The 18,434-nt window shown below is 40.6% G+C and overlaps 1 protein-coding gene across 1 annotated transcript in view; it reads right to left on the bottom strand.

Moving 5' to 3' along the window:
• LOC140726616 (protein diaphanous homolog 3-like) overlaps positions 1-18,434 on the bottom strand; it is a 567,224-nt gene that overhangs the window by 311,230 nt on the left and 237,560 nt on the right. The window lies entirely within an intron of this gene.

Consider the following 18,434-nt stretch of genomic DNA (forward strand, 5'->3'; position numbering starts at 1 on the left):
ACAATGGACTATTAAAATATCAGGCTAAGACATGTCTGAATTCTACTTAAGTTATTTCATTCCTTCAACTGAACAAATTAAATTACTGATTGAAAGCCAGAAGTTCAACACAGATAGAAATTTAAGCTGTGAAAGGCATCATGCCACTTGTGTTACCAGATGCCCTTATGCCGCACTAGTGAATTTAACAGGACAATGTAAACTTCCACAGAGTCCCAGCTCCTAGACCACTTGTCGACTGAATCCCACCAGGTTAAACCTGACTATACAGCACTAATCCAATTGGAATCAAGGGAAAGAAAACATTGCCTATAGAATGGTAAAGAGACAATTTAGTTTAATTTAATTTAAATTAAATAGTATTAATTGTTAAAAAACTGTTAATTTGGTTTTCATATTTCTCAGTTACTTTTGAATGGTTTGTGACTCTCTGAATTTTGCACAGATAGTGCACAGTAGCATGTCACATGGATGCTCTTGGAGCCAGCCACCTATTGAAAACTGGGCTAAGAACACATAGGAAGACGCAGGAGAGAAGAGCAGCAATGAAGAACCAGTGGCTGGCACCTCTTGATATAGTAAATGATTAACTGGCAAGTGTCACCTGCAGACAATGCATGTGCCAATGAAGTTCATGGCAGTGACAGCAGAAGGGCAATTCAAAACACTTTAGGCAAGAATATACAAAGTATTCAATTTACAAACTTACTTCATACATTTAGATTGCATTAGAAAAACAGCTTCAATTTTTGTCAAGTTGAGTTTATTGTCACATGCTCCCCTATAGTGAGGTACGGATACAACAAGAAACTTGCTGGCAGCAGCATTACAGGCATGTACAGATACATACAAACACAGTGAACATATATTACACAAGACAGTGAAGGAAACACTGTGTAAATAAGCAGAAAAAAAACGTAATGGGAGATAGGTCAATGGCAGTGCAAGAGGTGCTCGTGGTGTTCCAACACTGAGGTAGCATTCTGCAGGGTGGTTCAAGATCCTGATGGTTGCAGGAAAGTAGCTTATGCTGAGCTTGATTGTGTGGAACTTCTGCCCAATGGCAGCAGCAAGAAGATGGTGTGAAGTAGATGGTGAGAACCCTTGATAATAAATGATGCCTTCTTGATTAAGTGCCTCATATAGATGTTTTCAATGGTGGAGGGTCTATTCCATGACAGACTAGGCTATGCCATGATGGACTGGGCTGTGTCCACTACTGTCTGAAACGTTCCCATGCTTTGGAATTGCTGTACCAGACCATAATGCAACCAATCAGGATACAATGCATCTGTCAAAGTTTGTTAGAGTAATCGTGACGTGGCAAATCTTCAGCTTCTAAGAAAGTAAGATGTTAGCGTGCCTTCTTCATGATTGAAGAACAGGTCATCCACAATGTTAGACCCAGGAAATTGTAGGGGCTACCTCTCTTCACTTTCAACCCTCTGATCAGAACAGGTAATCACTCAACCAGGTGTTCTACCTCACTCCAGTTCACTGATTCTTAACCAGCCATGATTTGGCCAACAACAGTGGCGCCATTATCAACTGTGTAGATGGTATTGGAGCTTGGCTTAGCCACACAGTCATGGGTGCACCAACAGTAAACCAGGGAGCTAAATGCAGCCTTGAAGTGCACCTAATTTGATGGTCAGTGAGAAGATGTTGTTCTCAATCTTCATTAGAGAGGTCATCCAATGAATAAGTCGAGGACGCAGATGCAATATGAGGTATTGAAGCTTGGTGATAAATTTGGCGGCATTGTTTGTGTTGAACTCCAATCAGCAGTAGATGAACAGCAGCCTAACATCAAAATCAGAACCAGGTTTATTATCACTGACATATTAAAATGTGTTGCTTTGAGGCAGATAAGAGGTAGTCAAACTGTATTACCAAATAACTGTTCTCCATATATTGCATTTGGCAAATCTGCTTAAAATTACAAATGCTAACAACATCAAATAAAACATGCCTCCAACTGCTGATTCAACGGATTGAATAAAGGTTCTCACCAAGAAATGAGCCAAGAATATTCATATTGGATACAATTCATTTACTCTGACAAAAATGCTGCACCATCACAATATTATAATTGCCTCAAACATAAACTTGAAATTGTTTTATGTTAGATAGTCTGTATCATAAAACTGTGATCCCAACCGATTAGCATGCAGTGTTGTTGTTGACCAATTGCCACTTAAAAAACGTAGTGGACCCTTAAACATAAAAGTGGCTGTGACTTTTTATTCATGGCACAAAGATGCATATGCAACAAATGTGATAACCTACATGCCCAAGTATTTTAATCACAAACAAGAGAAAGTCTACAGATGCTGTCAATCCGACCAGAACACACAAAATGCTGGAGGAACTCAACAGGCCAGGCAGCATCTATGGAAAAAAGTACAGTCAATGGTTCAGGCCGAGACCCTTCAACAGGACTGGAGAGAGAGAAAAAAATGAGGAGTAGATTTAAAATGTGGGCGAAGGAAGAGAGAAACACAAGGTGATAGGTGAAACTGGGAGTGGGAGGGATGAAGTGAAGAGCTGGGAAGTTGATCGGTGAAAGAAGGGCTGGAGAAGGGGGAATCTGATAGGAGGACAGAAGGCCATGGAAGAAAGAAAAGGGTCGAGGAGCACCAAAGGGAAGCCATGGGCAGGTAAAGAAGATAAAATGAGAGAGGGAAAAGGGGATGAGGAATGGTGAAGGAGTGGGCAGGAGAGAAATCTATGTTCGTGCCATCAGGTTGGAGGCTACCCAGATGGAAAACAAGGTGTTGTTCCTCTAATCTGAGTGTGGCTTCATCGTGACAGTAGAGGAGACCATGGATGAACATAGCGTAATGGGAATGGGAAGTGGAATTAAAATGGGTGGCCACTGGGAGATCCGGCTTCTTCTTGGGGACGGAGCACAGGTGAAGTGGTCTCCCAATCTACATCGAGTTACTCCAATATACAGGACACAGTATATGACCCCTACAGACTCACAGGTGAAGTATCATCTCACCTGGAAGGACTGTTTAGGGCCCTGAATGGTAGTGAGGGAGGAGGTGCAGGGGCAGGTGCAGCACTTGTTCCGCTTGCAAGGGTAAGTGCCAAAAGAGAGATCAGTAGGCAGGGATGAATGGACAAGGGAGTCGTGTAGGGAACAATTCCTGTGGAAAGCAGAAAGTGGGTGGGTTGGAGAGGAGTTTTGTTTGGTGGTGGGACCCTGTTGGAACTTCCCAGCTCCTTACTTCATCCCTCAACCTCCCAGTTTCACCTATCACCTTGTGGTTCTCCCTCCCCTCCGCCCACATTTTAAATTAACTCATCTTTTTCCCTTCAGTCCTGCCGAAGGGTCTCAGCCCAAAACATCGTCTGTACTTTTTTTCCCATTGATGCTGCTTGGCCTGCTGAGTTCCTCCAGCATTTTATGTGCATTGCCCAAGTATACTGATTGAAATCCCAAACCAGTGACACACTGAAATAAGTTTCAATCAAAGGGCCTTGTTGATGACAGATTCCTATATCCAATCATTTACTGTACATCAGTCCAACTTCACTCAATTCCAAATATAAATCCAAATGTTTCCAAGTATCCACAGATTAAAATGACCTTCATAAGCCAGTCTAAATTTGGGAAGTTCATGATACAAAGGTTGAAAACATTTATTAATCTTTTGAATCAGCAGTTGGAGATGGCATGAACCCCAAAATCAAAGAAACCCAACAGTGAGGAGAACCAGTGGGCCCGATTTGCTTTTTGACTGAGACCATGGAGTTATGCTTTCCTGTGTCTCATTTCTTGGTCCAATTTAAGTAGTGCATTTATACAATCACTAGTAACCACTTACATGGTTTTGGGTGCTTCCATGAGTAATTTCTCACTGCATTACTGATTAGGCTGAAAGTCACACCTGCACTTGGAGAGGACATCTTGCAGGGCTCGTCTTGTGAGGACATGCCGGTGGAGCTCACAAACAGGAAAGATTTCCAGTTTCAGATGGCGCTACCAAAGATGTGCGACAGCTTACTGGTAATTCATAAGACAAGAGATACGACTAAAAACATTACTTATGACATCTTTTCTGAAGCAAATTATGGTGAATTATTGTCGTAGACAATAAGGAGGCAGGTGGTTAAGGGAATAAGCCATGCTGGAGCATTGTGAGGCGCACCATATTCGAGTCGCCATGATCGCAGACAGAGTTTGTATCACTGTTGGAGATGGAGTGCGCAATTTGGAGAGGAATCGATGCAGAGGAGTTCCAATGCCCGTCACCTAAGCCAGATGTGAGGTTGGATCGCTCCAAGCACCAAGCCAATTTAGTGAGATCAAGAATGGTTTCAGGCAGGTGGCCCAGGTGTGTCAGGGCATCTGGATCCGGGTCCTGGAACAAGGCACTACTTGGCACTTGGACAATTTAAACACCAGCACAGGTGGACTAAAGGCCTGGGTGTCAGGTGTGGAGGCAAGCCTTGACTGATTATACTCTCTCTCTGCGAATGTTCATTCCTTTCTCTGCAGCACCGAGACTATGAACTAATCTAGCTGTTGTGCATTTCTGCCCCGCTAGTGTGTTGAACAGGGCACCAAGGCTGTGGCCTACTCCTGCTGCTCCGGGAGAGGATCAGGGACACAGTTTGGCTTGAGATGCTGTTGGCTTACTTCTGTTCTTTGCGGGGGTGGGGGGGGTGTTTATTCTCTCTTTCTGTAAGCAGTGGTTTTTGGACTATTTTTAATTGGGTTATTAGAGTTTTTTTCCTATAGGCAGACAAATTGCAAAGTACGTAATTTATACATTCTTTGATAATAAATGTGCTTTGAATATTGATACAATCACTATGATGGGATTATGCTACAAGCAGGTAGTAGAAAAACTGAAACATATGCTGATCATGGAAAGACATAATAGGCAAACCACAAACACGAGAAAATTCTGCAGAAGGTGGAAATCCAAAGCAACACACACACGCACACACACAAGTTTATAGACCACAAGATATAGGAGCAGAATCAAAAAAAGTGCTGGAGAAACTCTGCAGGTCAGGCAGAAGAATAGACAATCAACGTTTTGGGCTAAGACCCTTCTACAGGCCATGAAAAGTCGACTGTCTACTCTTTTCCAAAGATGTGATAGTGTTGTTTTGTGGGTAATTTTAACTTCCCTAACATTCACTGGTACTCCCTTAGTTCCAGGGACTTAAATGGTGTAGAATTTGTTAGATGCAAGCAGTAGAGTTTCTTGAAACAATATGTAGATAGGCTAACTAGATCATGTACTGGGCAGGCAATCAAAGTTTTATCATGAGAGCTTTTTAGGAACAGTGTTTTACAATAATTATGGATAAGAGTAAGACTGATCTTAAGATGAAAGTGTTACATTAGTGAAAAACCAATTACAATATTATTAAACAGGAACTGGGGAAATAAGATTTGGAGCAGCTGTATGAGTGTTAATCTAACATATTCTAGATGATTAGAGTTCATGACCAGGATGTTCCGATGAGGATGAAAGAGAAAGAAGTTATGATATATTCTTGGTTTAATCAAAAAGGAAATGTAAACATACACAAGTTTGATGAAACTTAAATTGGACAAGGCCTTTGATGATATGGAGGGGGAAACAGGAAACAACGTAAACACGGAATGAGTAAAACTAATAAATGGTCTTGAACTGTCTTTGGCAAGTAGGATTAATGAGAACTCAGGACATTTTATTTGTAATTCTGAAGCAAGAGGGTAGCGAGGGGAAGGGTAGTCCAGTCAAGGTCAAACTAAGAAATACATGTGCAGAGCCAGAGAAAGTGGTCAAGGTCTTTACACTGATATTCACCATGGAGGGTTATGAATAATGGTGAGATGGGGGTGAGGTATTTATGTTCTAGGATATGCTGATATTAAGCAATATATTGAAAAATATTAAGGTGGAAAAGCACCCAGCAGCTGATAGAATCTATCCTAGGATACTGAGGGAGTTGAGAGGATATTGCATGGGACCAAAACAGAGATCCTCTTTAGTTACAGGTGAAGTCTGCAGAACAGCCAATATTTTTCCATTGTTTAAGAGCAACAAGTGACAGTCCAGGGACTTATACAATGATGAATCTGATATCAGTGATAAGGAGGCTACTGGAAAAGATTTCTTGGAACGTGATTTACTCACACTTCAAAATAGCATGGATTTATTCAGGATTGTCAGCATGGTTTGTGCAGCAGAGGTCCTATCTCACAAATTTGATTGAACTACTTGAGGAAATTATGAAAATGATTAATCAGGATGTTGTTACATTGATTTTTTAAAACATTTGAGAAAGTTTCTTGTGGTAGGTTAGTCCAGAAGCTCAGGTCACAAGAGATTTATGGTAAGTAAATCTGATACAAATTTGGCTTGGACACAAGACAGAGAGCAGTGCTGGAAGGGCATTTTTTTTCTCTCACTACAGGCTTCTCACCACAAAAATCAGTGCTGGGACTTCTGTTGTTTGTCATATTATATATACATGTAATTGGATGAAATTGTGAGTGATCTAAGTAGTAAATCTGCAGATGATATCAAAACTGCTAGAATTGAAAATAGTGACCAAAGGATGTTGCTGGATGTAAACGTGGGTCAGGCGGCATCTGGAAAGAGAGGTGGACAAGCACATTTTCCGTCAAAGCACTTAATCTGGGGCTGAAAGGATGGAGGAAAGATAGCCAGTATAAGAAGGGTGAGGCGATAGAGGTGGAGTAGAAATTGCTCTCTGTACGTCACTGCGGTAATGTGGTTATTTTAGTTACTGTCATCTTCCTGTAAACTTCCACCAGTCTGGCCGTTCTTCTCTGACCATTCTCTTTAACAAGGCATTTTCGCCCACAGAACTGCTGCTCACTGAATTTTTTTTTGTTTCTGCTCCAATTCTCTGTAAACTCTAGGGATGCTCAAACCACCCTGTCTAGTACCAACCATCACTCCATGGTCAAAGTCATTTAATTTACATTCCTTCCCTATTCTGATGCTTGGTCTGAACAACAATTGAACCTCTTGGCCATGTCTGCATGCTTTTATATATTGAGTTGCTACAAGGTATTAGGTATTTGCATTAATGAGGTATACCTAATGAAGTAACCACTGAGTGGAAAGGGGGGATGGCAGATGTTTTTTTTTTAAAGAGAATGGTGCACTCAGAGCAGTATTTTGTATACAGATGGTGGTGTGTTTGGATACAGGGGATACGCTGGTCCAAACAAAGGTGTATTTGTTCGTCCCTTATGTTCTTTTCATGACTGCTGGATACTAAGAACATCAAGCACTGCAGAACCATCCCATCAGCAAGTTGCTCGATAGCAATGGAACTACATTTATGGTGTATTGTTGTTGTGTTGTTGCCTGAACTTGTTGCATATTGTTGTGTCGAGACTGTGCGTGGTGCACATGACTGTGCATGGTTTCACAGGTTCATTGGTGAGACCAACAACGGGGGAGCTTCAGTTGTGGTGAGGACTAGGCTTCACTAAAGGATCACCCGTTGCAGTCGACCAGGGGAGGGGATACTGGAGGCCTCAATGTGTGCAATGGAATTCATTTTGAGTTGGGAGCTGGCCCTTCCCGTTGGTGCTAACCTCCAGTGTTCGCTCCGTGGAAGAACAAGCTGGACCAGGACAATCTGCAGTCATGCCATTCAGGGATTTGGGCTTTTTTTTTATATATAACTGTATGATTTTCTGCAATAATTATGCTTTTTGTGCTCTGTGCAATGTGCTGTTGGTAATGTGTTTTGCATCTTTGTCCCAGAGGACTGGTGTTTCATTTGGCTATATTGATGTACGGTTGAACGACAACCAAACTTGAACTTGCTGTACAAGGAATGCTTTGTCACGGGTAGTGGTAGACACTGATCTATTAGGGACATTTAAGAGACTCTAAGTTAAGAACATAGATGAGAGAAAAATGGAGGGCTGTGCCGGAGGGAAGGGTTAGATTAATCTTGGATTAGCTTCAAGGGCAGGCATGGCTCCGATGGGCCTGTCCTGTTCTGTAACATTCTATATTCTAAAGAGCCTATTTAAAGTGAAAGAGGGAAAATATAAGAGATATGCCAGGCAATTTATTTCTTGTTTACACAAAGTGCAGTGAGTGCCTGAAACATGCTGACACAGTCGACAATAAAAGCAGGTAGGACAGTAACGCAAAAGAGACACTCAGAGAGATACATGGACAGGCAGATGGATAGAGGGCTATTAACTATGTTCAGGCAAATCAGATCAGTCAGTGCAGACATGGTGGGCTGAATGGCCTGTTCAGCACTGTTCTGTGTTCTAAATTGGAGATCAAAATTCATATGAAATTAGTATTTTTTATTCTGGTAATTCTTTCAACTTTTAGTTCTTTGGCATCTACAAATAAGGTTAGACACCAATTTACTTGCCTCACCAAATTTGAAGCAAATATCAAGCTTAAAACAGCTCAGAGACTAAAGTTCCACAATTAATCACCTTCTTATTGGTAGTCACATAAGACAAGGTTTTGTTTTAAGGTCCTATCAACATTAATCATTCTCACAAAAAATAAAGAGAACAATTCATGCTTTTACTTAAATGGATTTAACTCAACAATATGGATTAGATTTGAACACGCAAACAGTAAAAGACCTTCAAAAAAATTCAAATGGCATTGAATCCTGACCAAAGCAACCATAATTGTGCTGTAAATATTAGCAACTGAAATATTGAATCTGTAGCCAAAATTATGTATTATCTCTGTAATAATAAAATTAAAGGAAAAAGTGGAATTAGGTAAATGCACTTTCATTCTCCTTCACTGTTCACCAGGATTACAGTTAATCTGTTCATGGCCTCAGTTCCACTTTTCTCCCTTGTTCCCCATAACCCTAAAATGCCCTGAAAACCAATACTTGAGCTTTCTTCATTGAGTATTTTCAATGATTTGGTCTCCATAAGACATAGGAGCAGAATTAGGCCATTTTGACCATCACGTCTGCTCTGCCATTCCATCATGGCAGATCCCAGATCCCACTCAACCCCATAAATCTGCCTTCTTGCCATATCCTTTGATGCCCTGACCAATCAGGAGACGATCAACTTCCAGATTAAAAATACCCATGCACCTGCCCTCCCACCGCAGTCTGTGGCAGAGCATCTCACAGATTCATAACTCACTGGCTAAAAAAAAAAACATGCTCCTTACCTCTGTTCTAAAAGATCACCCCTCAGTTTTAAGGCTTTGCACTCTAGCTCTGGATACCCACCACAGGAAACATCCTCTCCACATCCACCCTATCTAGTCCTTTCAACATTTGGTAGGTTTCAGTGAGATCCCCACACATTCTTCTAAATTCCATTGAGTACAAGCCCGAAGCTGCCAAACGCTCCTTATATGTAAACTCCTTCATTCCCAGAATCAACCTCATGAACCTCCTCTGGACTCTCTCTGATGACAACCCATCCATTCTGACATATGGAGTCTAAAATTTTTGAAAATATTCCAAGTACAGTCTGACGAGTGTCTTATAAAGCTTCAGCATTATCTCCTTGCTTCTATATTCTATTTCCCTTGAAATAAATGTCAACATTGCATTTGCCTTCTTTACCACAGACTCGGCCTGTAAATTAACCTTCTGGAAGTTTTACATGAGGACTCCTAGGTCCCTCTGCACCTGAGTGACCTTCTCCCTTTTTAAGTAATAGTCCACACTATTGTTCTTTTTACCAAAATGCACCATCATGCATTATCTTGAGTATTTACTGTGGGGGAAAAAATGTGTGACGATTCAAGACTGCCTGAGCTTTGACAAGTGAATAAATGCAACTCAATAGTTAATTTAGCTGCAAAAGATTGACAAGAGTTTGGTCCAAATGGGAACTTGTTTGTAAGCTCAGGCATACCAACAAATACAAATTAATTCTGATCCATTCTGAAGCAGCAAAGAAGATGGCTACAGTGAAACCAAAAGATAAGTCAATATGTCTTATGAATTTTCTTGCGCGTTATGAAGCTGCAAAATTTTCAAGATTATAATTTATTAAAGTCTAAAAATTACAGTCAGAGCAGACCCTTTCCATTGTACAAGTGAGCAGGGAAGATTCCCTAATAATGGCATTCCCCAAATTAGAAATAACAGTTTCACAGACAATCAAGTAAAATGCAAAACAGGTAGAATTAAATGGCTATGATAAAACCCCCCAGAGCCAGAGACTGAATACTAAATATATTAATTCACAATAAAAGCAAATCAAGAAAAGAGGGGGAAAGGAAATTGAAGAAACATCATTTTGCTTTAGAGCAAGACATGAATCAGGAGAAAATAAGAAAGACTGACAGTGAGATTTGGAAGTTCAGAGGGACTCCATATTACTGAATAAACATTCTGTGACTTAATGATGCTTACAGGGTATCAGAATCAAAGGGGGAAAAAAAACATGAAGCAGAAGTACACACAAACCAATTAAAGGGTAAAAGGAAAGTGGAATTCTAAGAAAATGTTTGAAGACTTAAGTTCTGAACTAACATGAAAACTGTCAAGATGATCCCTGACATCATATGCTGGATAAAGTTTCAGGAACGAAAAAGCACATGGACATATTTTGTACAGAGAAGCTGTGCAGAAGGATTGGGAATTACTTGAATTTAATACTGTCAATACACTTGCCATTGATGCAAATAAACCATTGAGTACAGATTTAACTGACTAACACCTTGTATGGCAGAAACATAGCAAACCAGGGATCTTGTAGAAAAATATAGAAGATGCTCTGAAGGACTTCAGTTCAAGTGGAGACGGCAATGCAAATGTATCTGTGGTAGGATAAAGTCACAATCATACAAGAAGTAATACCAGTAATGCATCAAGCACATGAGTCTGATGAATGAGAGACTAAATAGCATTCAGGTCAAATCAGAATCAGATTCTGTATCAGAAGAATTAGAATCGGGTTTAATCTCACAGGCATACACAGGGAAATTTGTTATTTTGCAGCAGCAAGACAGTGCAATACATAATTTTAAAAACATATATTACTATATGTGAGTCCTTAATGATGGATGTTGTATTTGAGGAATTGCCTTTTGAAAATGTCCTCGAAGCTGGGGAGGCTAGTACCCATGATGGAGCTGGTTGGGTATGCAACTTTATGAAGCTTTTTCCACACCTGTGCAGTGGGCCCTCCATACCAGATGGTGATGATACCAGTTACAATGCTCTTCATGGACAATACAAATACCTATGTCAGGATTCTGTTCAATGACTATAATTCAGCATTTAATACCATCATTCCAACAATCCTGATCAAAAAACTACAGAACATGGGTCTCTGTACCTCCCTCTTCAATTGAATCCTTGACTTCCTAACCAGAAGACCACTGTCTGTGTGGATTGGTAATAAAAACTCCTCCTCACTGACGATCAACTGTCACACCGCAAGGATGTGTGCTTAGCCCACTGCTGTACGCTGCCTATACCCATGTCTATGTGACTAGGCATAGCTCAAATTCCATCTATAAATTTGCTGATGACACAACCATTGTCGGCAAAGTTTTAAAGGGAGACTAGGTGTACAGGAACGAGATATACCAGCTAGCTGAGTGGTGTAGTAGTAACAACCTTGCAGTCAATATCAGTAAGACCAAAGAGCTGATTGTGAACTTCAGAAATGGTATGATGAGGGAACATGAACAAATCCTCAGAGGAATCAGAAGTGGAGAGAGTGAGCAGTTTTGAGTTCCTGGGTGGTCAATATCTGTGAGGATCTAACCTGGTCCCAACATATCAGTTTATGTGAGTGCAACTGGACAATAGTCTTGAGGCAGTTCACACTGCTCTTATTGGGCACTAGTATGATTGTCACTTTTAAAGCAGATGAGAACCACTGAACTACATCAGTGAGAGACTGAAGATGTTCTTAAATACTTGTGCTAATTGATTGACACGGGTTTTCAGTGCCCAACCAGGTACACCATCAGGGCCTGACGCTTATTGAGAATTTACCCTCTTGAAAAATGCTCTGAGACTGAGATCACAGGGTTTCCAGATGCTGCAGGGATTCGCACAGGTGTAGTTTTACGCTCCCTTTGAAAGCATGCATAAAAGAATAAGCCATTCAGAGCCATTCATGATGTTAGGCTTCCCCTTGAGGAAACAATGGCCTGCAAACCCTGCCAAAGCAATGATTATCTGATTCAGTTTCTAACTTCAATGGGTTGGAATTGTTTATTCGCTCCAACAATAGTCATTCATAGGTTGTACCTGGACTTCTTGTATGGTTCAGGATCACTGGTCTTTAACACCACAGATCTAGCCCTCAGCAGATTACAAATCTTCTGGTTCATCCACAGCTTTTGGTTTGAGTATGTCTGGTATGTTCTTGAAGGCACACACTCATCTACACAGGTCCTGATGAAGTCAGTGACAACTGTGGCATATACAGATTTGAAGATGAATTCCTGAATATTGCCCAGTCAATGAATTCAAAGCAGTCATCCACCACCCTACTTCATGGCCCTCACCACTGTTGTTGAGGTCCTCAGTCTCTGCCTGTACACCGGGAGTAGAAGTACAGCCAGATGATCCGACTTTTCAAAGTGGGCGGTGTGCCTGCACTTTTTAAGTTTTCTTGACAGTAGTGTTACAGTGTTCAAGTGTGTTGGCTCTTCAGGTTCCACAGGTGACATGCTAGTGGTAATTAGTCAGAGTCTTCTTCAAACTGGCCTGGTTGAAATTGTCTCACAATGACAGGGAGAGCATCAGCTTCTCCATTACCTGCTTGAAAATGGCCAAGGGTGGAATGTACACCGCTACCAGGATGGCGGTGGAAAACTCCCTTGGCAGATAAAAATTATGACACTTGACTAGTAGATGTTCCAGATCAGGTGGCAGGACTGATACAGAACTGGCACATCTGCACACCCACAATGGTGCAATAAAACATACTAAGCCTCCCTACCTTTACAGATCAACTGCTTTATCTCTGTAGTGGATGGTGAGTCATGTTTCCGGGAAGCAAAGAAGACAGCAGTCCTTGATATCTCTCTGGTACTGCAATTTTGCTCTGATTTTTGAAAATTTTATTTCCCAGACACTTTACATTCGCCAGCAATGTGGTAGGAAGAGGGGATTTAAGGGCTTTGCAGTTCAATCTTACATGCATGTTAGCAGGCTTTCCTCATTTCCTTTTCCTTAAAGGGGAACTGCACACACAATTTTGGGGATCAATAGAATTCTTGAATGTCTGAAAACAATGTTGCTTACTGACGTACCCATGGTTGTGATTGTGGATTTCAGTTGTAGCAGTGCCAAATGGGAATATTTGATCATTCCCTTTGGAGCCACATGCAAAAAGTTGCTGCTTTCGAGTGCTGTCTTATAAGTTGCAAATATGACTAAAAATATACTTGAAGTATCAGAGTTGGAGCCACTTATAAATTAGGGTTTGATGCATAAACATTGCAGTTTCTGCCGGGCTCAGCGGTGACCCTCATGGAGCTCTGGGAACAAGAACTCAGGGATGGCCTTTGCTTCTGGCCGTCAGTCATACAGTACAGAAATTGGCCCTTCAGCCCATCACATGTATGCTGAGTATTAAATACATCTACACAAATTCCATTTAGCAGTGCTTGGTCTGTAGACGTTTCTGTCCTGACAATTCAAGTGCACGTTAAGATACCTGTTAAATGTTGAGACTACCTGTCCTCATCACCTTCTTGAGTAGTGCTTCCAGATTGCAACCACTCTCTGGTTAAAAAATACTGGACCTCAAATCCCCTAACTTTTAACTTTTCACCTTAAACCTATGCCTTCCAATTTTAGATTTTCCCATTATGGAAAAAATGTTCTCACTTTAAACCCTATCTACATCCTTTGAAATGATATAGTAGTACTTAGCATGATCACATACATATATATAAGTTAGTATCACAAACACAAGAAAACCTGCAGATGCTGGAAATCCAAAGCAACACACACAAAATGCCAGAGGAACTCATCAAGTTAGGTCAAAACATCACTGGGGAAAGATGGTGATATAAATTTGGCAACAACGAGTTTTATAGAGGATGATATATACCTCTGTACAACAATGTTAACACCAGAGTAAAAGAATCTTGTGTTGTCCTGAGAAAGGTAACACTTGCCAATGAAACTGGTAAAGCAGACAGGAACTGGTTAACATGGCATCAAGCATTGGAAAAGCCAGCAAATGAAACTGCACATGCCCTTGATCAAACTCAATAAGCAATATCTCAATTGTTGATGATTGGTGGTGATCTGTACAGAGGCTTTGCAAAATCAAATGGTGTTAGACCTTGTTTTATCCAACAAAGGGGGGTTGGGTGTCCTGATTGGACAAGAATGTTGTATTTATACACCAGATGAATCAGAAGACATAACTCAATTTGCGGATCATATCTGAGAGACCACCAAAAATATTAAATGAGAGATCAGTTTCACAAATATAATACTCCAGCAAGAGAATGGTGGGTGACTATCCTACATTACAGTATAATCTTTAATATCAAACTGATGAATTTTTTTTTAACAATTTTTATGTGGTATAGTAGGAGTAAGAAGGAGAATATATTGAAAATGGGCACCCGTTGGTCCGGACTAGGTAAAGGGGATTTTACTTAACTAAAGTTGAGACTATATCATTATATAAATGTCTGAAATCACTTTGATTACTGTACTAATACCTTAAAAATTGTGTCTTGAAAATTTTGATGTTGTCATGAAATGACAAAAATGAGGGAATGTGGAAACATTGCTGTAACCCTGAAGTCTTTATGAATTTCTAACTTTTATAAAATGTAATGTGACAAACTGGAACCTATGAGATCCCAGAGTGCTATGCTTGTTCGCTGGTTTGAATGGGATGTTTATGGAATGGAACAACTTGATTACTGTTCTCTGTAAAAGCATAATAGTAGCTTATCTGAGCGACAAGATTGAAACTATTTTGCAGACAATAATGTGTGTTGTCCATAATTTTATCCACTGAATTTGTTGCAGTTTATTACTGTATATTAGAAGACATGCTGAACAGTACACAGCATCCCATCTTCTTATTCCAGCATCATCCCCTTTCCTATCTAGAGTTGATGAAGAGCCTCAGCCTGAAATGTTGCTGCTCATTCCTCTCCGTAGATTATGCCTAACTGGTTGAGTTCCTCCAGCATTTTGTGTGTGTTGTTTTTATTCAGGCTTTTATGTGCTTTTATTCAGGCTTTTGTATCTTTTGCTCAGTGGAAGAGGGGAGAAGAGAGAACGTCTGGGAGATGGGAGAGAACCTTTGATTATTCTGGCTGCTTTCATGTGCTGAGCTGTGTCCTCAACTCTCTGTAGTTTCGTGTAGTCACGTGCAGAGCAGTTGCCACAGATAGCAGAATCAATAAAAATTGTTATGGGTCGACAGGGAATGTTTTATAAATTGTATCATGATCTTCATTCTCTTCTTTTCTATGCATCAGGTAATTAAATGTCTTCTTCATAGCATTAACTACCAATGCTGCTTTTTTTTGGGTCTGGGAACGTTCAAAAATTTTTCCCATATAAATTAATGGTAATTGCTTCTTTGCTTTACGACATTTCAGCTTACAAACTGTTTCATAGGAACGCTCTACCTTCAGATAGCGGGGGAAACCTGCATCTCCATCAAATTAGTCAGATAGGATCGACCATGGACAATTCAATCCTGACCATCTCTTATAACCCCCTGACTTTCCAAGTGTAGGTTAACTCCATCCCTCAGAATCTTTCTCCAATAACTTCCCTGAAGACCTACAGGCCTGTAACTACCTGGCTTTCTTCAATGAAGTGCACCAAAGTCCAGAATCTGATCTCTTTCAATGCCAACTCAATCTTCTTTCTTGTCTCTGCAGCCTAAGATACGTTTCAGCAGGACCACAGAACTTTAAACCCATCAAAACTACTTTTCATTCTCCCTTCTAATGATAAAGTGTTTTAGAATTTCACTGTTCATTTCATACCCCTGCTCCTTGAGTTCTCCAAATCTCAGGTCTTTCTCCTTAAAAACCATAAATATTCATTTAACACCTAAGCTTCTTCACCTAGCTTCACAAATCTTTCCCAAAATCTCACCTCAACCTTTCACAAATTTTTTGCTAAGTCACTGCAACCACTTTGACAATTTCATTCTACTTCTCTAGCAACTGGTCTTGTTTATTATATTTTTAAATGAATTGTGAGATATAGGTGTGACTGTTTATTAAGGTGATGGTAATCACTATTATTTACATTAAACTATTATAACTAACTGATTTGCTTCTGCTACTTCAGTTATAGAACTGTCTATTGAAATGAGAACTTCAGATGTCCATGAACTCATCTTAAGTAGCCTGAAAATGTAACACATTGTTGCATGAGATCTAAATGAGTTTTAAAACAGAATGATAAATGATAATTACTGTGGAGCAAATTCTTTGCCTCTCAGGAAACAAATTTATGTGCGTTGATAAAAATTGCTTCATATGGGAATATAAGAGAGGGGAGCAAGTCATTTGGCCACTCAAGTCTGCTCTGCCACTGAATAAGAACCTGGCATAGGTGAACTTTAATCTCTCAATTGCCTACTTTTATTGTATTGCTTTAATCCTCAATTCACCTGAAGTTTACTAATCTATCCATCTCAGACCTGAATATGCTTAATAATTCAATATTCAGAGGTTTTGTGATACAGAATTCCAAAGACAGATTGAGAAAAAAAAATTCCTCCTCAGTTCAGTCAAAACTGCTTGTCAGATGCCATATCATCTAATTTGAAACATTCAAGCAGGAAAATATACTTAAGGTAACTTCAGATTGTTAAGTTTTTTAAAAGTTCACCTCTCATTCTCAAGGCAACAGACTCCAATGGAGTACCTGGTAAGACTCTGAAAACTTGTGCTAACCAACTGGTGAGATTGCTCAAAGACATTTTCAATCTCTCACTGCTCCAGTCAGAAGTTCCCACCTGCTTCAAAAGGGCAATGATTATACAAGTGCCCAAGGAGAGCAATGTGAGCTGCCTTAACGACCATCATCCAGTAGGTTGGTCAAGGCTAGAATCAACTCGAGCCTCAGCAAGGACCTGGATCCACTGCAAATTGCCTAGCATCACAACAGGCCTATGGTGGAAACGATCTCATTGGCTCTCCACGCAGCTTTGGATCACCAAACAATACAAACACCTATGTCAGGATGCTATTTCTTCACTAAAGCTCAGCGTTTAACATCATCATTCCTACAGTCCTGATCGTACAGCTACAGAACCTGGGTCTCTGTACCTCCTTGTGCAATTGGATCCTCGACTTCCTAACTGGAAGACCACAATCTGTGCCAATTAGTAATAACATCTCCATCTTGCTGACAATCAACACTGGTGCACCTCAGGGATGTGTGCTTAGTCCACTGCTCTACTCTCTCCACACCCATGACTGTGTGGCTAGGCACAGCTCAGATGACATCTATAAATTTGCTGATGATACAACCATTGTTGGCATAATCTCAGATGGTAACAAGAGGGCATACAGGAGCAAGATATACCAGCTAGTTGAGTGGTGTCACAGAAACCAAACTTGCACTCAATGTCAGGGAGACGAAACAGCTGATTATGGACTTCAGAAAGGGTAAGCGAAGGGAACACACACCAATCCTTATAGAGGGAGCAGAAGTGGAAAGAGTGACTAATTTCAAGTTCTTGGGTGTTAACATCTCTTAGGACCTAAGGTCCCAGCATATTGATGCAACTATAAAGATGGCAAGACAGCAGCTATCCTTAATGAGCAGTTTGAGGAGATTTGGAAAGTCATCTAAAACACTCAAATTTCTATGGATGTACTGAGTAGAGCATTCTGCCTGGCTGCATCACCATCGCAAATGGGGGGGGGGGGGGGGAGGGAAGGCAGCTACTGCACAGGATTGAAGTAAGCTGCAGAGAGAGGTAAAATTAATCAGCTCCATCATGGGTACTAGCTTCTGAAATATCTAAGATATCTTCAAGGAGTGGTGCCTCAAAAAAAGGAGGCGTCTATCATTAAGGACCTCCACCACCCAGGACATGCCTTCTGTAACCATCAAGAAGGAGGTACAGAAACCTGAAGTTACACCCTCAGCAACTCAGAAACAGCTTCTTTCCCTCTGCCATCCAATTTCCGAATGGACATTGAAACCATGAACATTACCTCACTACTTTTTTTTAATTTATGTTTTTGTATTACTTATTTATGGGCCGGCCAGTGGTGTAGTGACATCAGCAATGGACTTCGAGGTGGATGACCCCAAGTTCAAATCTGGCCGGGTCCCAACCTGGGCATCAGCTGTATCTGCGTGGAAGAAAGGTCTAGCAATCTACTTCCATATCATGCCACGATTATCTTCCATATCTTGGACAACTACACTATCCATAGGGTTGACGATTACTCAATGGTACTCAACAACTACTTCCTTAATTTAACTATGAG

Source organism: Hemitrygon akajei, chromosome 4, assembly GCF_048418815.1.
Source record: "Hemitrygon akajei chromosome 4, sHemAka1.3, whole genome shotgun sequence".
Classification (NCBI taxonomy): domain Eukaryota; kingdom Metazoa; phylum Chordata; class Chondrichthyes; order Myliobatiformes; family Dasyatidae; genus Hemitrygon; species Hemitrygon akajei.